This window comes from Arachis stenosperma, chromosome 6 (genome assembly GCF_014773155.1).
Source record: "Arachis stenosperma cultivar V10309 chromosome 6, arast.V10309.gnm1.PFL2, whole genome shotgun sequence".
Classification (NCBI taxonomy): domain Eukaryota; kingdom Viridiplantae; phylum Streptophyta; class Magnoliopsida; order Fabales; family Fabaceae; genus Arachis; species Arachis stenosperma.
In genome coordinates this window covers 18,982,875-19,003,915 of record NC_080382.1, presented here as the reverse complement: position 1 = coordinate 19,003,915, position 21,041 = coordinate 18,982,875, and the positions used below count along the sequence as shown (strand labels likewise).

The 21,041-nt window shown below is 33.9% G+C and overlaps 1 non-coding gene across 1 annotated transcript; it reads right to left on the bottom strand.

Annotated features, from left to right (window-relative positions):
* Positions 1-20,395: 20,395 nt before the first annotated feature.
* Positions 20,396-20,503, bottom strand: LOC130938361 (small nucleolar RNA R71). Its single transcript, XR_009069530.1, has one exon. It is a non-coding gene; the product is annotated as a small nucleolar RNA R71 (small nucleolar RNA).
* Positions 20,504-21,041: the final 538 nt, after the last annotated feature.

Below are 21,041 nucleotides of genomic sequence, written 5' to 3'. Positions count from 1 at the left end.
ATGTGCTGGAACCAAGCATTCTTCTTCTTCATTAAAAATAGGTTGACTATTCGTAAATTTTAGGGATATATCCCTTGGATTTACGTTGTCAATCATATTTTTAAATCTCTTTACTGCATCAATGAATCCTGCAGGAAACTCACTAATAATTTTCAAATCATTAAGAATTAAAATTGTATCAATTAGTCCATACTGGAAAAACTGATAGGTGTCAGATGGGGAAGCATCTGGAAATATAACCAGCTTTGTTAGCTGTTCTTTGGCAATAGGATAATATCCCAAGATTGCCCTTTTTTCTTCAGTCCAATTCAGGACTATGTTAAGGGTTTCTCTGAGATTTGATCTACAGACCCTTTTCTTTTCTTTGATTTCAGCCCTTGTAGGAATGTTTCTTATTATTCCTGTTCTCTGGATTTGAATTGGAGCTTTATCTGCTCTTTTTAGGGTTTGCTCTGGATGAAGAGCTTCATATTCCCTGAAAGATTCCTTTGCTTCTTCCAGTGTTAAAAATCCTCCTTTATGAATTATCCTTGATTGATGTGTAAATGGTGCTGTTTTTTCCCAGGCATCATATATTCCTTTCATGGGGCCATTATAAATTACATAATATTTTTTATCTTGGGTGGATTTTTTGATAATTTCGGCAATTGTTTTATTTTCTGGAATTTTTTCTTCACCTGATTTGTCCACCACGCTTAGCTGGCTGAACTCTGATGGTTTTGGTTGTTGTGTTGATTTCATTGCTTCGATGGCCTTCTTGAGGGATTGGATCTGTGTCCTTATTTGCTGACAATGCTTGCATTTTTCGAGTTCTTGTTCGTATTTCTGGATTTCTTGATCTAATGCGTTGTAGACGAACTCCATTCTCTTGTTAATGTATCTGCAATATCATTTTTGTCACCCTTAATATATTCAATTTTTATTGGATATTGTAACAAAAATAATTGCCATCTTACCAATCGTCCATGATTATAATCAACTTTTAAATTATATCGTATGAAACCTGTTAGGTAACTTGAATCTGTCCTTAATGTAAAATCTCTGGGTAGTAAATCAATTTTCCATTTCTTAAGAGATTTAATTGCTGCTAGAGTTTCCTTTTCATGAGTGGTATATCTCTTTTCTGTTGGAGTAAAAGTCCCTGAAATATACCTGCAAAGTAATTCCTTTGGGGAATATTTAGAATCTAGTGATTCTTTTTCTTGTTCCAAACTTTTTATAGCTTTCTTAGCTTTTAGACATCCTGACCAGGTTATGTCTGAAGCATCTGTTTCTACTATTAAGTAGACATTTTCTTCTGGAATATAAAGTTCTGGAAGTTTTTCACAAAGTTCTTTAATTCTTTGAATTTGCATACTATCTTTTTCATCCCATTTCCATTCTTTTTTAGCACTTATTTTTGGAAATAAGCTTTTAGTGTATTCTGTTATATTTTTTAAAAATCTTTGATCAGAAATATAATTTATACACCCCAAAAATCTTTGTAATTGTTTTCTATCTTCTATTTTATTAGGAAATAAATTTACCTTTTCTAGAATATTTGGTTGAAGTTTTAACTTACCTTGAGTAGATAGAATTAATCCAAGAAACTCTATTTCTTGTTTTGCTATTCTTGCTTTCTTTTTGCTAAGAACTAATCCTTTCTGTTTACATCTTTCTAAAACTATTAATAATTTTTGAAGATGATCTTCTTTATCCTATTTTGTAAAAATTAATATATCATCAATGTATACTAAAACAAATTCATTTAATTCTTTTAGATTTTCTTCCATAAATCTTTGATAAATACCTGGGGCTTGCTTTAATCCGAATGGTAATACATTCCATTCATAAAGCAACATACTTGTTGATTCTTTTGTTGGGCAAGTAAAAGCAGTTAATTTCTTTGTTTCTTCGTCTAAATGAAGTTGCCAATATCCTGATTTTACATCAAGAGATGAAAACCAAGTTGCTCCCTTGATTTTTTCTAAAATAGAATCTTTTCTTGGAAGTTTATGAGCATCACCAATAGTTGCTTCATTCATTTTCTTATAGTTTATTACCATTCTTCGTTTTCCCCTTTTAATTTCATTATTGTTTTCAACGTAAAAAGCTGGAGCCGCATGAGGACTTTTACTTAATCTTATAATTCCTTTTTCCAAAAGATCTTTACATTCTAATGAGAACTCTTCTCTATCTCTTGCGGAATAAGGAATTTTATTTGGAACATTTATCTCTTTTGTGGGATCTTTTAATTTAATGCTTACTAATTCGTTATTTGTATTTTTAATATCTAAAGGATTTTCAGCACAAATTTCATCCAAAAGTTCTTCTATCTTTATTTCAAGATTATTTTTTGGAATATTTATCTGAAAGTATAAATTTAAATAACATGTTTCTAATATAGAAAATATTTTAAATTTTAAGATCTTATCTATAGTAGTAGTTGGTATTTTTATACGTTTTGATTTTTGATTTATTGAAGAATCGTGTGGGGCTTTTAGAACTATATATGTTAATTCTTGAATGAATGGATGATATAGCTTTAAAAAGTTATTTCCTATGATAAAATCCATTCCAGAATCTAACATATATATAGATGGAACAATGAACCTATAATTTTGAATAAAAATTTCAACCATCTTTGCTTTTTGGTCAATTTTATGTATTGATTTGTCAGCTATTCTAACTCTTAATGGTTTCTTTAATTTTTTCCAATCAAGTTTTATATTTGAACTAGCAAAGCATTGTGTTGCCCCAGAATCTATGAAAGCATTTATAAACTTTTCTGTTATTTTTATAGTAATAAATGTAGCATTATTACTCAGTCTCTGAGTCTGTTTCCGAGACATATTCAAAAATATAGTTTAAGTTATCATCAGATTCTTCTAATGGTTCCATGAAACAAGACTTAGCGATTTCTATTTGTTTAGTAAGATCCTTTTTATCCTTCTTTTTCGGACATTCATTTGCGTAGTGTCCTTCTTCTTGGCAATACCAACATTTACAATTTTCTTTTTTATTCGGGCAATAGTTATTTCTTTGTTTTTTGTTTTTATTGTTATTTTCTTTCCTAAAATATCTCTTTTTTCTCCAGTTTGGATAGTATTTTCTTTTTCTAAATTGATATTTTCTTTTTCTTTGAAAATTTTTATTAAGACCATATTTTTGAGGTATCTCTTCATTATCCTGACAGCAAATTCTGATTATATTTGCAAATCTTTTTTGAGTTGCTTCTTGCATACAACGTTCTTTTATTTCCTCTCTTATTGCAGAGGTTGCTCCACCAAAATTATTTTCAATTGTTCCTCTATTTATTTCTCTTATAAATCTTCCCATTATAAATTCATTAGCAGGATATGGAAGTTTTGTTATGTACATACTAAGATAATGATTTTTATCTTCTTCTTTTAATTTGTAATAATGTATTCTGTATTCACATATATAAGATTCCACATTACATAAATCATATATCTGGATATTAGCTAAATGGTTTTTTGCTTCTTGATATTCTTTATTATAGACTTCTTGTCTATGATCTATAATATTTTTTCCAAAAAATTCTTTATATAGAATCATCATTATATATAATATCTTATCATAAGCTGTTGTTTTTGTTTCTAATTCTTCTATTATTTGGTTTTCTATTGATGTCATATAATCTCTTATAGTTCCTTTAGTATGAAAACCTATGTAATTCCAAATGTCTCTTCCAGATAATTCACTAAGTTTTGGATTAGTAAAGGCTTCTAATAAGAAGGAATTTAACCAGTTTTCGAAAATTTCTTTTTCGTTCTTTTTGCAGTCTAAATCGAGCATTCTTTCTCCTTCCATTTCCTGGATTTTAGGAACATATTTTGATGGTATTTTTGTATATTTTGAATCTTTATTTATAAACCCTTTTTTAAAAGCATAATTATCAAAACCTGTTTTCCATTTAAATTGAGATTGATTATCCTTAGATGTTCCAGCTTCATTTTTTACTTGTATTGGAATTGCTGGTTCTTCGTCACTTGAATAATCTAAAATGTGTTCTTCATTTTCTATATTTTCAGAATTTACTAATTCCTCTTCTATTTGAAATTCCTGTTCCATAATATTATTTTCTTGAGCCATTTTTAATTGTTTAAAAAGCATTGTAACTTCTTCTAATTTTTCTTCAATATTCATAATTTTAGTGGTGGTTTTACTTTTAAATCTGTTATGTTAATTATGTTTTGAAATTTTTCTTCCTTGGGATTCTCTTTTTCCTTATTTCTTTGAAATTTTATGGATGTTAATATTTCTTCAAGCATATCTACTATAGAATTTAATTGTGGGTTAAAAGTATGATATAGATGTGGGGAATCATTTCCATGATAACATTTTTTAGAAATTCCGTGTGAAAAATAAGTTTTTTCAGGTTTTTGAAGTCCTTCAATAAAACTTATAGTAAAATAAAGATTTTGAGAAAAATCATTTTGTATTGATTTTAAGAATTCGGTGTCATTACAGTTAACATTAGTTAAAATCATTAATTTTTGATCTATTAATTTTGATAACTTAATTATTTCTTCTCTTAAATCTTCTAATTTACTTTTTTCCATTAGGTGACGCTTTTCTTTGCTACACTTTTAAGTTAAAAGTGTGGCTCTAGCCACCACTAGTTACCATAGATATAGCCACCAGAGACTTGGCTAATATATATAGCATGATGCACTGTGGTTAGACTATATCTAATTATACTTGAGAGAAATTAAATCATTACATATTAATTAATTAATTAATTAGTATATCACATATAAATAGTAATATAAAGATTAAAATATATACTAACCAAGACCAATAGCCTCTTTTCCTTTCATGATGCGCAAACGCTTGCATAATTTCACAAACATCCTGGTGGTAAGGTTAATTGAAATAAAAATAAAGGAAATTAAAACTATGTTATGTTTTATAGATGCACATCACTTTTTTCTATATATATAATGAAAACATTATTTCATGTTAATTATGAAAAAAACATATCACTTTCTATACTAAGAAAAGAAAATGTCATAAATTAGTGGGATATACAGTAGGCAAATGTCATCGTTCATGGTTCACGAAAGTTGACGGACATCATCTTTGACCAAATTCTTTTTCCAATTTTTTTTTATTAATCAATATAGCAATAAATTTATGTTCCTATACTACTGCTCCAATTTCAAAGATGAATATTGCATTGCGTTTCTTTTTATGGTAGCAAATTACTAGTGCACTCCAAAAATATTTATCTGATAAATATGATTTTTTTTATATAACTCCCTAACCCTATTCCATGTGCGCCTTCTAGGGCACCCCACGTTACTCTCTTAATCTTTTTATTTTCTTCATTTGTATTATATATGTATCTTAAATTTAATTACTAACATTATTACAATTTAGAGGGGGAGAGTAAAAAAAATGAATGAATCAACAATAATGTAGAAGAACAAGTGATCATCATACTAAGCAACTGTAATGTGTATCGTAAAGATTAAGTATAGAAAAGTTAACTTTTAATTAGTTAATTAATTTTAATTAAATATTTTTATTTTAAAATTAGTTTTTAATTTTTACTTTTTTAGAGGATTAAAATTTAACATTTATATTTAAGATTTAAAATTTAAAGTTTAAAATTTTGTTGATACTAATAAAAAATTATATTATTAAATTATATTATACTAAATTCAAACATTAATCTCTGATGCAATTGCATATTTACGATGAATACAAATGCGCAAAAACAATAATAGACTTAGATATATGTCAAAAAAGAGAGCAACAATTTAGTCTGCATCATCATAAAACCTATTGAGAGAAATTAAAGTCAAATTGTTGTCATTAACTTATTGCCTTTAGCTATGACTTAGATATATGTCAGATATATGACTTAGATATAAAAGACAATTTGCACATAAAAAAAATAATCACTAAATTAATTACTATGTATTTGCATTGCATATAAATATGTTCATTATTTAATTTATTTTTAATATATATTTAATATTTAAATATATATTTTATATTAGTGGTTGATTTTTAAATACGCGTAACATAGTTAGTTATACATGAATATTGTTGTGAAATAAATAAAAGATATACTAAATATAACATAAAGATGTGTAAATAGAAGACTCTAATATTAATATAATTAGCTCAATAACAATAATTCATATATGTATTATTAATATTATATGTTGTAATGTATATATATATAAAAGAGAGAGGAGTATTGCAACGTAAAGAAAGAGAGAGAATTGATTTGTTTATTACTGTGTAGAATGTATCTGATGATGCCTTCTATTTACACAGGTAAGGTGCTCTTATTTTCAACTCTCATTTATTTTAATTAATCCTTGAAAAGTGATTCTTTCATTGTTCACCGCCCAAGTCATAAATAGGCATCCATGTATTTGATCTTATCATAACACTCCCCCTTGGATGACCATTTAGGAATATTGCCTCGTTAAAACCTTACTAAAGAAAAACCCAGTGGGAAAAAACTTTAGTGAAGGAAAAAAAGTACAATATCCTTTAGTGATGGGGACTGCCTCATTAAAAACCTTATCAAGAAAAAATTCAGTGGGAAAAAAACCTGGCCAAGAAAAAAAGAGTATAGTCTCCCCCTTTTGTCGACATCAGTTGACGTCTCGAAATCGGCGCATCCCAATCTCATGTACCAATCTTTCAAAGGAGGATTTTGGGAGTAACTTTGTAAATAAATCTGCCAGATTGTCACTTGAGCAGATCTGTTGGATATCAATTATCCCTTGATTTTGAAGATCACGAATGAAGAAGAATTTGGGAGAAGTATGCTTTGTTCTATCGCCTTCGATATATCCACCCTTAAGTTGAGCAATGCTTGCTGTATTATCTTCAAACAGGATAGTTGGAGCTATCTTATGATCAATCAGTCCACATGATGACAGAATATATTGGATTAATCTTCTGAGCCAAAAACACTCACAAATTGCTTTATGAATCGCTAGTATTTCGGCATGATTAGAGGATGTCGCAGCAATCGTCTATTTCGTGGACCTCCATGATATAGTTGTACCGCCATATGTGAACAGGTATCCTGTTTGAGATCTCCCTATGTGTGGATCAGACAAGTATCCAGCATCTGCATAGCCAACTAGTTGTGACTTGGATCCATAGGGATAAAATAATCCCATATCAACCGTTCCATAAAGATATCGAAAGATTTTTTTGATTCCACTCCAATGTCTTCTGGTTGGAGAGGAACTATATCTTGCTAGTAAATTTACAGCAAACGATATATCGGGTCGTGTATTATTAGCAAGATACATTAGCGCTCCAATGGCACTAAGATATGGTACTTCAGGACCAAGGATATCTTCATTTTCTTCTTTAGGACGGAATTGATCTTTTTTCACGTCCAAAGATCTTACGATCATTGAGGTACTCAAAGGATGTGATTTATCCATATAAATTTTTTTCAAGATCTTTTCTGTGTATGTTGTTTGATGAATAAAGATCCCATTTTTTATATGCTCAATCTGCAGGCCGAGACAAAATTTAGTCTTTCCAAAATCTTTCATCTTAAACTCTTCTTTTAGAGTTTTTATAATTGTTGGAATCTCTTCAGGAGTTCCAATGATATTTAAATCATCAACATACATAGCAATTATAACGAATCCAGATGCAGATTTCTTTATGAAAATACATGGGCAGATATCATCATTCTTGAATCTATTTTTGGCCAGATACTCAGTAAGACGATTATACCACATTCGTCCAAATTGCTTTAGACCATATAAAGATCTTTGCAATTTAACTGAGTATAATCCCTGTGAATATTCATTAGATGATTTAGATATTCTTAGTCCTTCAGGGACTTTCATATAGATATATGATAAACCACTATTTTATGGTTTATCTTGTGTTTAATTGAGTGATTTTTATCAAGCCTTTGCATACTTATTCATACTATTTGCATGGTTTTACAATTCCTTCCCAGAATTTGTTCTATGATTGAAAACATGCTTCTTTGGCTTTTATTTTCTTTTATCTAAATCCTCTCTTATTACCATTCGATGCCGTGATATGTGTGTTAAGTGTTTTCAGAGACTACAAGGCAGGAATGGCTTAGAGGATGGAAAAGAAGCATGCAAAAGTGGAATGAATACAAGAAGTTGAAGAAATTGCAAAGCTGTCAGCCTGACCTCTTTGCATTCAAACGGTCATAACTTGAGCTACAGAGGTCCAAATGATGCGGTTCTAGTTGCATTAGAAAGATAACGTCCGGGGCTTCGATTTGATATATAATTTGTCATAGTGTCCATACAGCTAGGCGACGCGAATACGTGCTCCACGCGGACGCGTCGCAGTGACGAAAACCAACGTGGCAGATTTCGCCCCCAACAATTTTTTGGCTATTTCCGGCCCAGTTTCAAGCCCAGAAAATACAGTTTAAAGGCTTCAAAGTGGAGGAACGAAGGGAAAAGACTGATAATTTACTTTTCATAATTTAGATGTAGTTTTTAGAGGGAGAGACTCTCTCCTCTCTCTTAGGTTTTAGGATTTAGGATTTCATTTAGGATTAGGATTTCTACTTCTCAATTTCCAGGTTCAATGTTCCTTTTATCTATTTTTTCCAATTTAACTTATGAACTTTTCCATGTTAGATTTGATTTATTTTATTAATGCAATTTGAGGTATTTCAGATATATGACTTTTATATGCTTGGTTCTAGTTGATTAATTGGTAACTCTTGAGTTGTCAAACTCATCGTGATTGATAATTGTTATCTTTGCTAATTGATTTAGATTCCTATAACTCTAGTCTTTCCTTAGGAGTTGACTAGGACTTTAGGTGTTAAATTGATTTATCTACTTGACTTAACTTCATAGTTAGAGGTTGACTTAGTGGGAGCAAAAATATAATTCTCATCACCATTGATAAGGATAACTAGGATAGGACTTCCAGTTTTCATACCTTGCCAAGAGTTTTCTTAGCTATTGATTTATTAATTTCTGCAATTTATTTTTCTTATTCAACCCATTCAAAAAACCCAAAAATATTGGTTTTCATAACCAATAATAAATCATACTTCCCTGCAATTCCTTGAGAAGACGACCCGAGATTTGAATACTTCGGTTTTTAAATTTTATTGGGTTTGTTACTTGTGACAACCAAACGTTTGTACGACAGGATTTTCTGTTGGTTTAGAAGCTATACTTACAACGCGATTATATTTGTGAATTTCTTTACCGATAGGAAATCCGATTCGTCAAAATGGCGCCGTTGCCGGGGAATTGCAACTGTGTGCCTTATTATTGGTTATTGTAAATATTTTTCTTGTTTGTTTTCTTCGTATTGATTTAAAAAAAAATTCAGATTTTTATTTTAAATTTTTTTTATCTTATCTTATCTTAGTTTTAAATTTAAAAATTCAAATCTTTTTCAAAAATCATATCTTTTTCAAAACCTTATCTTATTTCAAAATTAAAATTTCAAATTTCAATATTTAAAATTCCAAAATTCAAAATACAAATTTCAAAATTTAAATTTAAAATTTTAAAAATCAAACCTTTTAATTTAAACATTTTTCACATCTTTTTTCAAATTAATTGTAAATATTTTCTTTTTATTAATTTTTGTTTTATTTTCTCTCACTACTATGAACTCTCACCCCTTTGACTATGAGTCTGGTTATAATTATGTTGCAGGAAGAGGAGATTATAATGAGAACATGCATCAAGGATGGAATAATCAAAGATGGGAGGAGCCACAAGGATTTGATCAACCCTCATGGCAACAACCACCTCTAATGGACTATCAACAACCGTTCTGTGATGCATATCAAGGCAATGGCTATGGTGAGTGCTCTTTTGATTACCAACAACCACCACCATATGCCTATGAACCCCCTCCTCAATATGACTTTGGACCACCATACTCACAAGCCCCTTTCCACCATTCACCTCCATATGACCCTAACATGTATCCACCCCAAACCTCCAAGGAGAAAGCACTTACCGATCTAAACTCTGCTATACAAGCTCTCGTCGCCCAAATTGGACCACCGAATACCTTCAACAATCAACCCTCAAGCTCTAGTGTACTTCCTTTTTAACCACAGAATGATCTCTCCATCCCATCACCACCATCCATGGAAGAGCACCCACATCCATCAATCCAAGAGCAACATGATCCCAATGATGCTATTGACATGGAACAAGAGAGAAGGGATCATCTTTGCGAATTCATACTTCATAAGGAGCTAGAGGAGGCACTAAAGGTGAAGGTAGAAGAGACCTTTACAGATGAAGGAGTAGTTAAAGGGAGTTGTCATAGAAAAGAAATCATCAAGGAGGAGTACGATTTTATACTTAAACAACTGGACAAAGCAGCAATTATTGAAAAGGAAAAAGTGGTTGCAGACTTAGGAGATGCTGAACCTCCATGGGAAGGTCAAGTCATAGAGCCTCCTTCCAAGGTGTTTGATGTTGATGTTGAGGAAGGTGTACAACCTCCAAGGCATATCATAGTTGAAGACTTGGAAGAGGTTGATCAAGAGATGGAGATTCAAGAAGGAGAGGCAACCTCCCATGCCCTTGGTGAGCAATGAAGAAGAGATTGAATTGGAAGAAAGCTAACAAGAGGAAGAGGTTGATATTGAAGAAGCATGCAAAGAGGTGGTAGTTGTTAAAGAAGAACACAAAGGAGTGGAGCTTGCAAGTTCATTAGAAACACCTCTCCCAAGGCCATTACTGTCCAACACAACATTCAAGTGGGTAAAATACCTATCCTTAACCTTTACTTTCTCACTTGAATATGGGCTACTTGAGATAGATAGTCAGCTTAGAGCCCTTTGTGGCATTAATAGTAAGAGGAAGATGGTTAGTGGTAAGAGTTGCCAGGCAAGGTTCATTAAGGTTCCGCATTCCGCACTGGAGTACAAATGTTGGTGCAGAGCTCAATTGAATGGGTCTAGGATGTTGTTTGGCTGCTTACGTGAGAATTCTAAAGCTGAACCACCCGGATGGAATCATGATAATCAACTTGAAGACGGGTGTATGATGAGCGGATAATTTATACGCTTTTTGGCATTGTTTTTAGATAGTTTTTAGTATGTTTTAATTATTTTTAGTATATTATTATTAGTTTTTATGCAAAATTCATATTTCTGGACTTTACTATAAGTTTGTGTGTTTTTCTATGATTTCAGGTAAATTCTGGCTGAAATTGAGGGATCTGAGCAAAAATCTGATTCAGGCTGAAAAAGGACTGCTGATGCTGTTGGATTCTGACCTCCCTACACTCGAAATAGATTTTCTGGAGCTACAGAACTTCAAATGGCGCGCTCTTAATTGCGTTGGAAAGTAGACATCCAGGAATTTCCATCAATATATAATAGTTCATACTTTATTTGAGTTTAGACGACGCAAACTGGCGTTCAACGCCAGTTCCATGCTGCATTCTGGAGTAAAACGCCAGAAACATGTCACAAACTATAGTTAAACGCCAAAAACACGTTACAATTTGGCGTTTAACTCCAAGAGAAGCCTCTGCACGTGTAAAGCTCAAGCTCAACCTAAGCACACACAAAAGTGGGCCCCAGAAGTGGATTTCTGCACTTAGAGTTATCTCTGTAAACCCTAGTAACTAGTTTAGTATAAATAGAACTTTTTACTATTGTGTTTAGGGATCTTGGGATGTTTAGTTCTTAGGTAATGGAGGCTGGCCATTCGGCCATGCCTGGACCACTATCACTTATGTATTTTCAACGGTGGAGTTTCTACATACCATAGATTAAGGTGTGGAGCTTTGCTGTACCTCAAGTATTAATGCAAAGTACTATTGTTCTTCTATTCAATTCATGCTTATTCTTATTCTAAGATATCCATTCGCGCCTAAGAACCTGATGAAGGTGATGATTATGTGACGCTCATCACCATTCTCACTTATGAACGCGTGCCTGACAACCACTTCCGTTCTACATGCAAACAAGCTAGAATGAGTATCTCTTGGATTCATTGACCAGAATCTTCGTGGTGTAAGCTAGAATCCATTGGCAACATTCTTGAGAATCCGGAAAGTCTAAACCTTGTCTGTGGTATTCCGAGTAGGATTCAGGGATTGAATGACTGTGACGAGCTTCAAACTCACGGCTGTAGGGCGTAATGACAGACGCAAAAGGATAGTAAATCCTATTCCTACATGATCGAGAACCGACAGATGATTAGCCGTGCGGTGACAGCGCACCTAGACCATTTTCACTGAGAGGACGGACGGTAGCCATTGACAACGGTGATCCCCAACATACAGCTTGCCATGGAAAGGAGTAAGAAGGATTGGATGAAAGCAGTAGGAAAGCAGATATTCAGAAGGAACGAGCACCTCCATACGCTTATCTGAAATTCCCATCAATGATTTACATAAGTATCTCTATCTTTATTTTATGTTTTATTTATCTTATATTTTCGAAAATCATTATAACCATTTGAATCCACCTGACTGAGATTTACAAGATGACCATAGCTTGCTTCATACCAACAATCTCCGTGGGATCGACCCTTACTCACGTAAGGTTTATTACTTGGACGACCCAGTGCACTTGCTGGTTAGTTGTGCGAAGTTGTAAAATTTTGTATGGACCATGGTATTAAGCACCAAGTTTTTGGAGCCATTACCAGGAACTGTCCGAGTTGTGAAAAGTATGAATCACAATTTTGCCTATCAAGTTTTTGGCGCCGTTGCCGGGGATCGTTTGAGTTTGGACAACTGACGGTTCATCTTGTTGCTCAGATTAGGTAACTTTCTTTTTGTTTTCTTTTCAAATTTTTTTTTTCAAAAAATATTTTTCCCTGTTTTCGAAAATCCTTCAGAATTTTTAAGAAAGAATTCTAGTGTTTTAAGAGATATGTTGAATCATGGCTGGCTGTTAAGCCATGTCTAATCTTTTGGACCGAGGTTTCACTTATCCTTAGAGAAGAGCTTCTTTGTCTTTCTCAGCAAATTAGCTGTTGAATGTAATGTTCTGCTGAAGCTTGGCTGGCCATTGGCCATGTCTAGTGTTTTGGACCGGAGCTTTCACTGAAGGCTTGGCTGGCTATTAAGTCATGTCTAATTCCTGGACAGGAGCTTTAGACTAACATTGCATGACTCCTGGAATTCTGATTGAGGACTTTGAATTCATTACTTCCTTTTTCCTATATGTTTTCGAAAAAAAAATAAAATACAAAAAAATTAATAAAATCATAAAAACCAAAAATATTTTGTATTTCTTGTTTGAATCTTGTGTCAATTTTTAAGTTTGGTGTCAATTGTATGTTTCTCTTTTTCTTGCATTTTTTGAAAATTCATGCATGTGTTCTTCATGATCTTCAAGTTGTTCTTGATGAATCTTCTTGTTTGATCTTCATATTTTCTTGTTTTGTGTTGTATGGTATTTTTCATATGCATTCTTCCATTCGTAGTGTCTAAACATGAAAGATTTCTAAGTTTGGTGTCTTGCATCTTTTCTTTGCATTGAAAATTTTTCAAAAATAAATTCTTGATGTTCATCATGATCTTCAAAATGTTCTTGGTGTTCATCTTGACATTCATAGCATTCTTGCATGCATCATGTGTTTTAATCTAAAACTTTCATGCATTAAGTCATTTTTGTGTTTTTCTCTCTCATCATTAAAAATTCAAAAATAAAAAATATCTTTTCCTTATTTTACTCATAATTTTTGAAATCTTTGGGTTGACTTAGTCAAAAATTTTTAAAATTGGTTGTTTTTTTTGTTAGTCAAGTCAAGATTTCAAATTTTAAAAAAATCTTATCTTTTCAAAATCTTTTTCAAAAATCATATCTTTTCCATTTTTTTCTTTGTTTTCGAAAATAATTTCAAAAATCTTTTTCAAAATTTTTCAAAATCTTTTTCCTATTTTTTACATCATATTTTCGAAATTAATGATAACAATTAATGTTTTGATTCAAAAATTTCAAGTTTGTTACTTTCTTGTTAAGAAAGATTCAAACTTTAAATTCTAGAATCCTATCTTTTTGGTTTCTTGTGAATTAAGTCATTAATTGTGATTTTAAAATTCAAATCTTTTTCAAAACAAATTCTAATCATATCTTTTCAAAATCATATCTTTTCAATCATATCTTTTTTTTATCATATCTTTTCAATCATATCTTTTTTTTAATCATATCTTTTCATAAATCTTATCTTTTCAAAATTCAAAATTTAAAATCTTTTTCAAAATCATCTAACCACTTTTTCATTTTTTTTGAAAATTACTAACCCTTTTTTTTAAATTAATTTAAAAAATTCTATCTCTCTCTCATCTCCTTCTATTTATTTTATTTATTTACTAACACTTCTCTTCATCTTAAAATTCGAACCCTCTCTTCTCTTTTGTGTTCGAATTTTTCTCTTCTTTATTCTTATTCTTCTTTTATTCTACTCACATAAAGGAATCTCTCTACTGTGGTAAAGAGGATCCTTATTATTATTTTCTGTTCCCTTCTTTTTCATATGAGCAGGAGCAAGGACAAGAACATTCTTGTTGAAGCAGACCTTGAACCTGAAAGGACTCTCAAGAAGAAATTAAGAGAAGCTAAAATACAATAATCCAGAGAAAACCTTACAGAAATTTTCGAAAAAAAAGAGGAGATGGCAGACGAAAATAATGACAACAATAATGCAAGGAGGATGCTTGGTGACTTTACTGCACCCAAATCCAACTTGCATGGAAGAAGCATCTCAATTCCTGCCATTGGAGCAAACAATTTTGAGCTGAAGCCTCAATTAGTTTCTCTAATGCAACAGAACTGCAAGTTTCATGGACTTTCATCAGAAGATCCCTACCAGTTTTTAACTGAGTTCTTGCAGATCTGTGATACTGTTAAGACTAATGGAGTAGATCCTGAAGTCTACAGGCTTATGCTTTTCCCTTTTGCTGTAAGAGACAGAGCTAGAACATGGTTGGACTCACAACCTAAAGATAGCCTGGACTCTTGGGATAAGCTGGTCACGACCTTCTTGGCCAAGTACTTTCCTCCTCAAAAGCTGAGTAAGCTTAGAGTGAATGTTCAAACCTTCAAGCAAAAAGACGGTGAATCCCTCTATGAAGCTTGGGAAAGATACAAGCAGTTGACCAAAAAGTGTCCTTCTGACATGCTTTCAGAGTGGACCATTTTAGATATAATCTATGATGGTCTATCTGAGTTCTCTAAGATGTCACTAGACCATTCTGCAGGTGGATCCATTCACCTAAAGAAAATACCTACAGAAGCTCAAGAACTCATTGACATGGTTGCAAATAACCAATTCATGTACACCTCTGAGAGGAACCCTGTAAGTAATGGGACGCCTCAGAAGAAGGGAGTTCTTGAAATTGATGCTCTGAATGCCATACTAGCTCAGAACAAAATATTGACCCAACAAGTCAATATGATATCTCAAGAGTCTGAATGGATTGCAAAATGCATCCAACATTACTAAAGAAGCATCTTCTGAAGAAGAAGCTTATGATTCTGAAAACCCTGCAATGGTAGAGGTAAATTACATGGGTGAAGCCTTTGGCAACACCTATAACCCTTCATGGAGAAATCATCCGAATTTTTTATGGAAGGATCCACAGAAACAAGGCTTCAATAATAACAATGGTGGAAGAAACAGGTTTAGCAATAGCAAACCTTTTCCATCATCATCTCAGCAACAGACAGAGAATTCTGAGCAGAACCCTTCTAGCTTGGCAAACTTAGTCTCTGATCTATCTAAGGCCACTCTTAGCCTCATGACTGAAACAAGGTCCTCCATTAGAAACTTGGAGGCACAAGTAGGCCAGCTGAGTAAGAAAATTACTGAAACTCCTCCCAGTACTCTCCCAAGCAATACAGAAGAGAATCCAAAAAGAGAGTGCAAGGCCATAACCTTACTTGGTGTGGCCGAACCTAGAGAGGAGGAGGAGGACGTGAATCCCAATGAGGAAGACCTCATGGGACGTCCTCCAGACAAAAAGGAGTTTCCTATTGAGGACCTAAAGGAATCTGAGGCTCATATAGAGACCATAGAGATTCTATTGAACTTCCTTCTGCCATTCATGAGCTCTGAGAACTATTCTTCCTCTGAAGAGGATGAAGATGTAACTGAAGAGCAAGTTGCTCAATATCTAGGAGCCATCATGAAGCTGAATGCCAAGTTGTTTGGTAATGAGACTTAGGAAGATGAACCTCCCTTACTCATTAGTGGACTAAATACATGGATTCAACAAACTTTACCTCAAAAGAAACAAGATCCTGGTAAATTTTTAATACCCTTTTCCATAGGCACCATGACCTTTGAGAAGGCTCTGTGTGACCTGGGGTCAGGTATAAACCTTATGCCACTCTCTGTAATGGAGAAACTGGAGATCTTTGAGGTACAAGCTGCAAGAATCTCATTAGAGATGGCAGACAAGTCAACAAAACAAGCTTATGGATTGGTAGAGGACGTGTTAGTGAAGGTAAAAGACCTTTACATCCCTGCTGATTTCATAATCTTAGACATTGGGAAGGAGGAGAATGAATCCATCATTCTTGGAAGACCCTTCCTAGCCATATGATGAGCGGATAATTTGTACGCTTTTTGGCATTGTTTTTAGTATGTTTTTAGTATCTTTTAGTTAGTTTTTAGTATATTTTTATTAGTTTTTAGTTAAAATTCACTTTTCTGGACTTTACTACGAGTTTGTGTGTTTTTCTGTGATTTCAGGTATTTTCTGGCTGAAATTGAGGGATCTGAGCAAAAATCTGATCCAGAGACTAAAAAGGACTGCAGATGCTGTTGGATTCTGACCTCCCTGCACTCGAAGTAAATTTTCTGGAGCTACAGAAGCCCAATTGGTGCGCTCTCAACGGCGTTGGAAAGTAGACATCCTGGGCTTTCCAGCAATATATGATAGTCCATACTTTGCCCAAGATTTGATGGCCCAAACCGGCGTTCAAAGTCACCTCAAGAAATTCCAGCGTTAAACGCCGGAACTGGCACCTAAATGGGAGTTAAACGCCCAAACTGGCATAAAAGCTGGCGTTTAACTCCAAGGAGAGTCTCTACACGAAAATGCTTCATTGCTCAGCCCAAGCACACACCAAGTGGGCCCGGAAGTGGATTTTTATGTCATTTACTCATCTTTGTACACCTTAGGCTACTAGTTTTCTATAAGTAGGACCTTTTGCTATTGTATTTTAATCGAAGACTTTGGTAGCTATCTTCGTTTTATGCTATCTTAGATCATTGGGAGGCTGGCCATTCGGCCATGCCTAGACCTTATTCTTATGTATTTTCAACAGTGGAGTTTCTACACACCATAGATTAAGGTGTGGAGCTCTGCTGTACCTCGAGTATTAATGCAATTACTATTGTTCTTCTATTCAATTCCGCTTGTTCTTTGTCCAAGATATCACTTGTTCTTCAACTTAATGAAGGTGATGATTGTCACGGATCATCACCATTCTCACTCATGAACAAAGTGACTGACAACCACTATTGTTCTACAAGCATCTGAGGCTTAGTGAATATCTCTTGGATTCTTTAATCGGAATCTTCGTGGTATAGGCAGGACCTGATGGCGGCATTCAAGAGAATCTGGAAGGTCTAACCTTGTCTGTGGTATTCTGAGTAGGATTCAATGATTGAATGACTGTGACGTGCTTCAAACTCCTAGCAGGCGGGGCGTTAGTGACAGACGCAAAAGTATCAATGGATATTATTCCGGCCTGACCGAGAACCGACAGCTGAATTCCGCTATGCCGTGACAGGGCATATGCCAATCGCTTTCACTGAGAGGATGGGAGGTAGCCACTGACAATGGTGAAACCCTACACGATCTTGCCATGGAAAGGAGTAAGAAGGATTGGATGAAGACAGTAGGAAAGCAGAGAGACGGAAGGGAAGGCATCTTCATGCGCTTATCTGAAGTTTCTACCAATGAATTACATAAGTATCTCTATCTTTATCTTTTATGTTATTTTCGTTCATCATCATATCTATTTGAGTCTGCCTGACTAAGATTTGCAAGATGACCATAGCTTGCTTCATAGCAACAATCTCCGTGGGATCGACCCTTACTCACGTAAGGTATTACTTGGACGACCCAGTGCACTTGCTGGTTAGTTGTGCGAAGTTGTGTAATGCCATGGGATTGAGCACCAAGTTTTTGGAGTTCATGACCGGGGATTATTTGAATATGGACAAAGTAGTGATCACAATTTCGCATACCAAGTTTTTGGCGCCGTTGCCGGGGATTGTTCAGTTTGGACAACTGACGGTTCATCTTGTTACTTAGATTAGGTATTTTTTTTTTCGAAATTCTTGAAGGTGAATCCTAGAGTTTCATGATGATTTGTTGAAATCTGGCTAGCTGAGAAGCCATGTCTAATTTCATTGGACCGAGGTTTCAACTTATCATCACAAGAGCTTGATGATTTTTATCAATCTTGCTTTTGGAGCAGTGATCTGCTAAGGCTTGGCTGGCCTTTGGCCATGTCTAGTGTTTTGGACCGAAGCTTTCTTTGAAAGCTTGGCTGGCTGTGAAGCCATGTCTAATTCTTGGACCGGAGTCTTAGACTAGCATTGCACTGATTCCTGGAATTCTCATTAAGAATTTTGATATCTTTTTCCACTTAATTTTCGAAAAAAAAAAACACAAAAAAATCACAAAATCATAAAAACCAAAAATATTTGATGTTTCTTGCTTAAGTCTAGTGTCTCATCTTAAGTTTGGTGTCAATAGCATGCATTCATTCATGTGTCTTAAGGATCTTCAAGTAATTCTTGATGATTTCTTACTCTGATCTTTGAATTCTTTTGGCTTGAGTGTTTATGCGTCTCATATAGTGTTAATAGTATACAAACTGCTAAGTTTGGTGTCTTGCATGCATTGTTATTTGATTCTTGTTGCATTTTGATTATTAAAAATCCAAAAATATTTTTAATTTGTGTCTTTTCAAGTCAATGATACCAAGAATTGAAGATTCAGAACATACTGCAGAGGAATTACACAGAAAAAGCTGAGCATTCAAAAATGCCCAGTGAAGAAGACAGACTGGCGTTTAAACGCCAGCCAGGGTACCTGGTTGGGCGTTTAACGCCCAAAGAGGTAGCATTTTGGGCGTTAAACGCCAGAATGTATACCATTCTGGGCGTTTAACGCCAGGATGGTGCTAGGGGGAAGATTTTGTTTTCAAAATCAATTTTTTTCAAGTTTTCAAAGTTTTTCAAAATCAAATCTTTTTCAAATCATATCTTTTCAATCAAATGTTTTCAAAATCAATTTCTTTCCTTTTTCAAAGATACTTACTAACAATTAATGATTTAATTGAACATCTCAAATTTGTTGCCTTTTCTGTTGAGAAAGGTTTAATGTTTGAATCATATCTTTTCTTGTTAGGCAAGTCACTAATTTTCAAAATCAAATCTTTTAAAATTGTTTTCAAAACATATCTTTTAAAATTGTTTTCAAATCATATCTTCTCAATCACATCTCTTTAAAACTAATCATATCTTCTTAACCTCATCTTTTTCAAAATAGTTTTCAATCAAATCTTTTTGACTTCTAATTTCAAATCCTTTTTCAAAAATCACTTGATTTTTTTTCCACTTTCAATTTCGAAAATCAAGTAGTGTTTTTCAAAAATATTTTTTTAAAAATTTTTCACTTAATTTTCGAAAATCCTCTTCCCTTCTTCCCACATCCTTCTATTTATGGAGTACTACTCCTTCTTAATGCACTATTCGAACTCTATCTAATCAAGTTCAAATTTTTCTACCTTCTTTCTTCTATTTTTCTTTTCCTCTGACACCTCAAGGAATCTCTATACTGTGACATAGAGGATTCCACATCTTCTTGTTCTCTTCTCTTTCATATGAGCAGGAGCAGAGACAAAGGCATTCTTGTTGAAGCTGACCCTGAACCTGAAAGGACCTTGAAGAGAAAGCTAAGAGAAGCCAAAGCACAACTCTCTTTAGAGGACCTGACCGAATTCTTCAAAGAAGAAGAACACATGGCAGCCGAAAACAACAACAATGCCAACAATGCAAGGAAGGTACTGGGTGACTTTACTGCACCTACTCCCGATTTCTATGGGAGAAGCATCTCTATCCCTGCCATTGGAGCAAACAACTTTGAGCTTAAGCCTCAATTAGTTTCTCTAATGCAACAGAATTGCAAATTCCATGGACTTCCAATGGAAGATCCTCATCAGTTTTTAGCTGAGTTCTTGCAAATCTGTGACACAGTCAAGACTAATGGGGTTGACCCTGAGGTCTACAGACTGATGCTATTCCCTTTTGCTGTAAGAGACAGAGCTAGAATATGGTTGGACTCACAACCTAAAGATAGCCTGGACTCTTGGGAAAAGCTAGTCAATGCCTTCTTGGCAAAGTTCTTTCCACCTCAAAAATGGAGTAAGCTTAGAGTGGAAGTCCAAACCTTCAGACAGAAGGATGGAGAATCCCTCTATGAAGCTTGGGAAAGATACAAACAATTAATCAGAAGATGTCCCTCAGACATGCTTTCTGAATGGAGCATCATAGGTATCTTCTATGATGGTCTCTCTGAACTATCCAAGATGTCTTTGGATAGCTCTGCTGGAGGATCTCTTCATTTGAAGAAGACGCCTACAGAAGCTCAAGAGCTGATTGAAATGGTTGCAAATAACCAATTCATGTACACTTCTGAAAGGAATCCTGTGAACAATGGGACTAGTCAGAAGAAAGGAGTTCTTGAGATTGATACTCTGAATGCCATACTGGCTCAGAACAAGATATTGACTCAACAAGTCAATTTGATTTCTCAAAGTCTGTCTGGAATGCAAAATGCACCTGGCAGTACTAAGGAAGCTTCATCTGAGGAAGAAGCTTATGATCCTGAGAACCCTTCAATGGAAGAGGTGAATTACCTAGGAGAACCCTATGGAAACACCTACAATTCTTCATGGAGAAATCACCCAAATTTCTCATGGAAGAATCAAGAGAGACCTCAATAAGGTTTCAATAATAATAATGGTGGAAGAAACAGGTTTAGCAATGGCAAGAATCTCATTGGAGATGGCA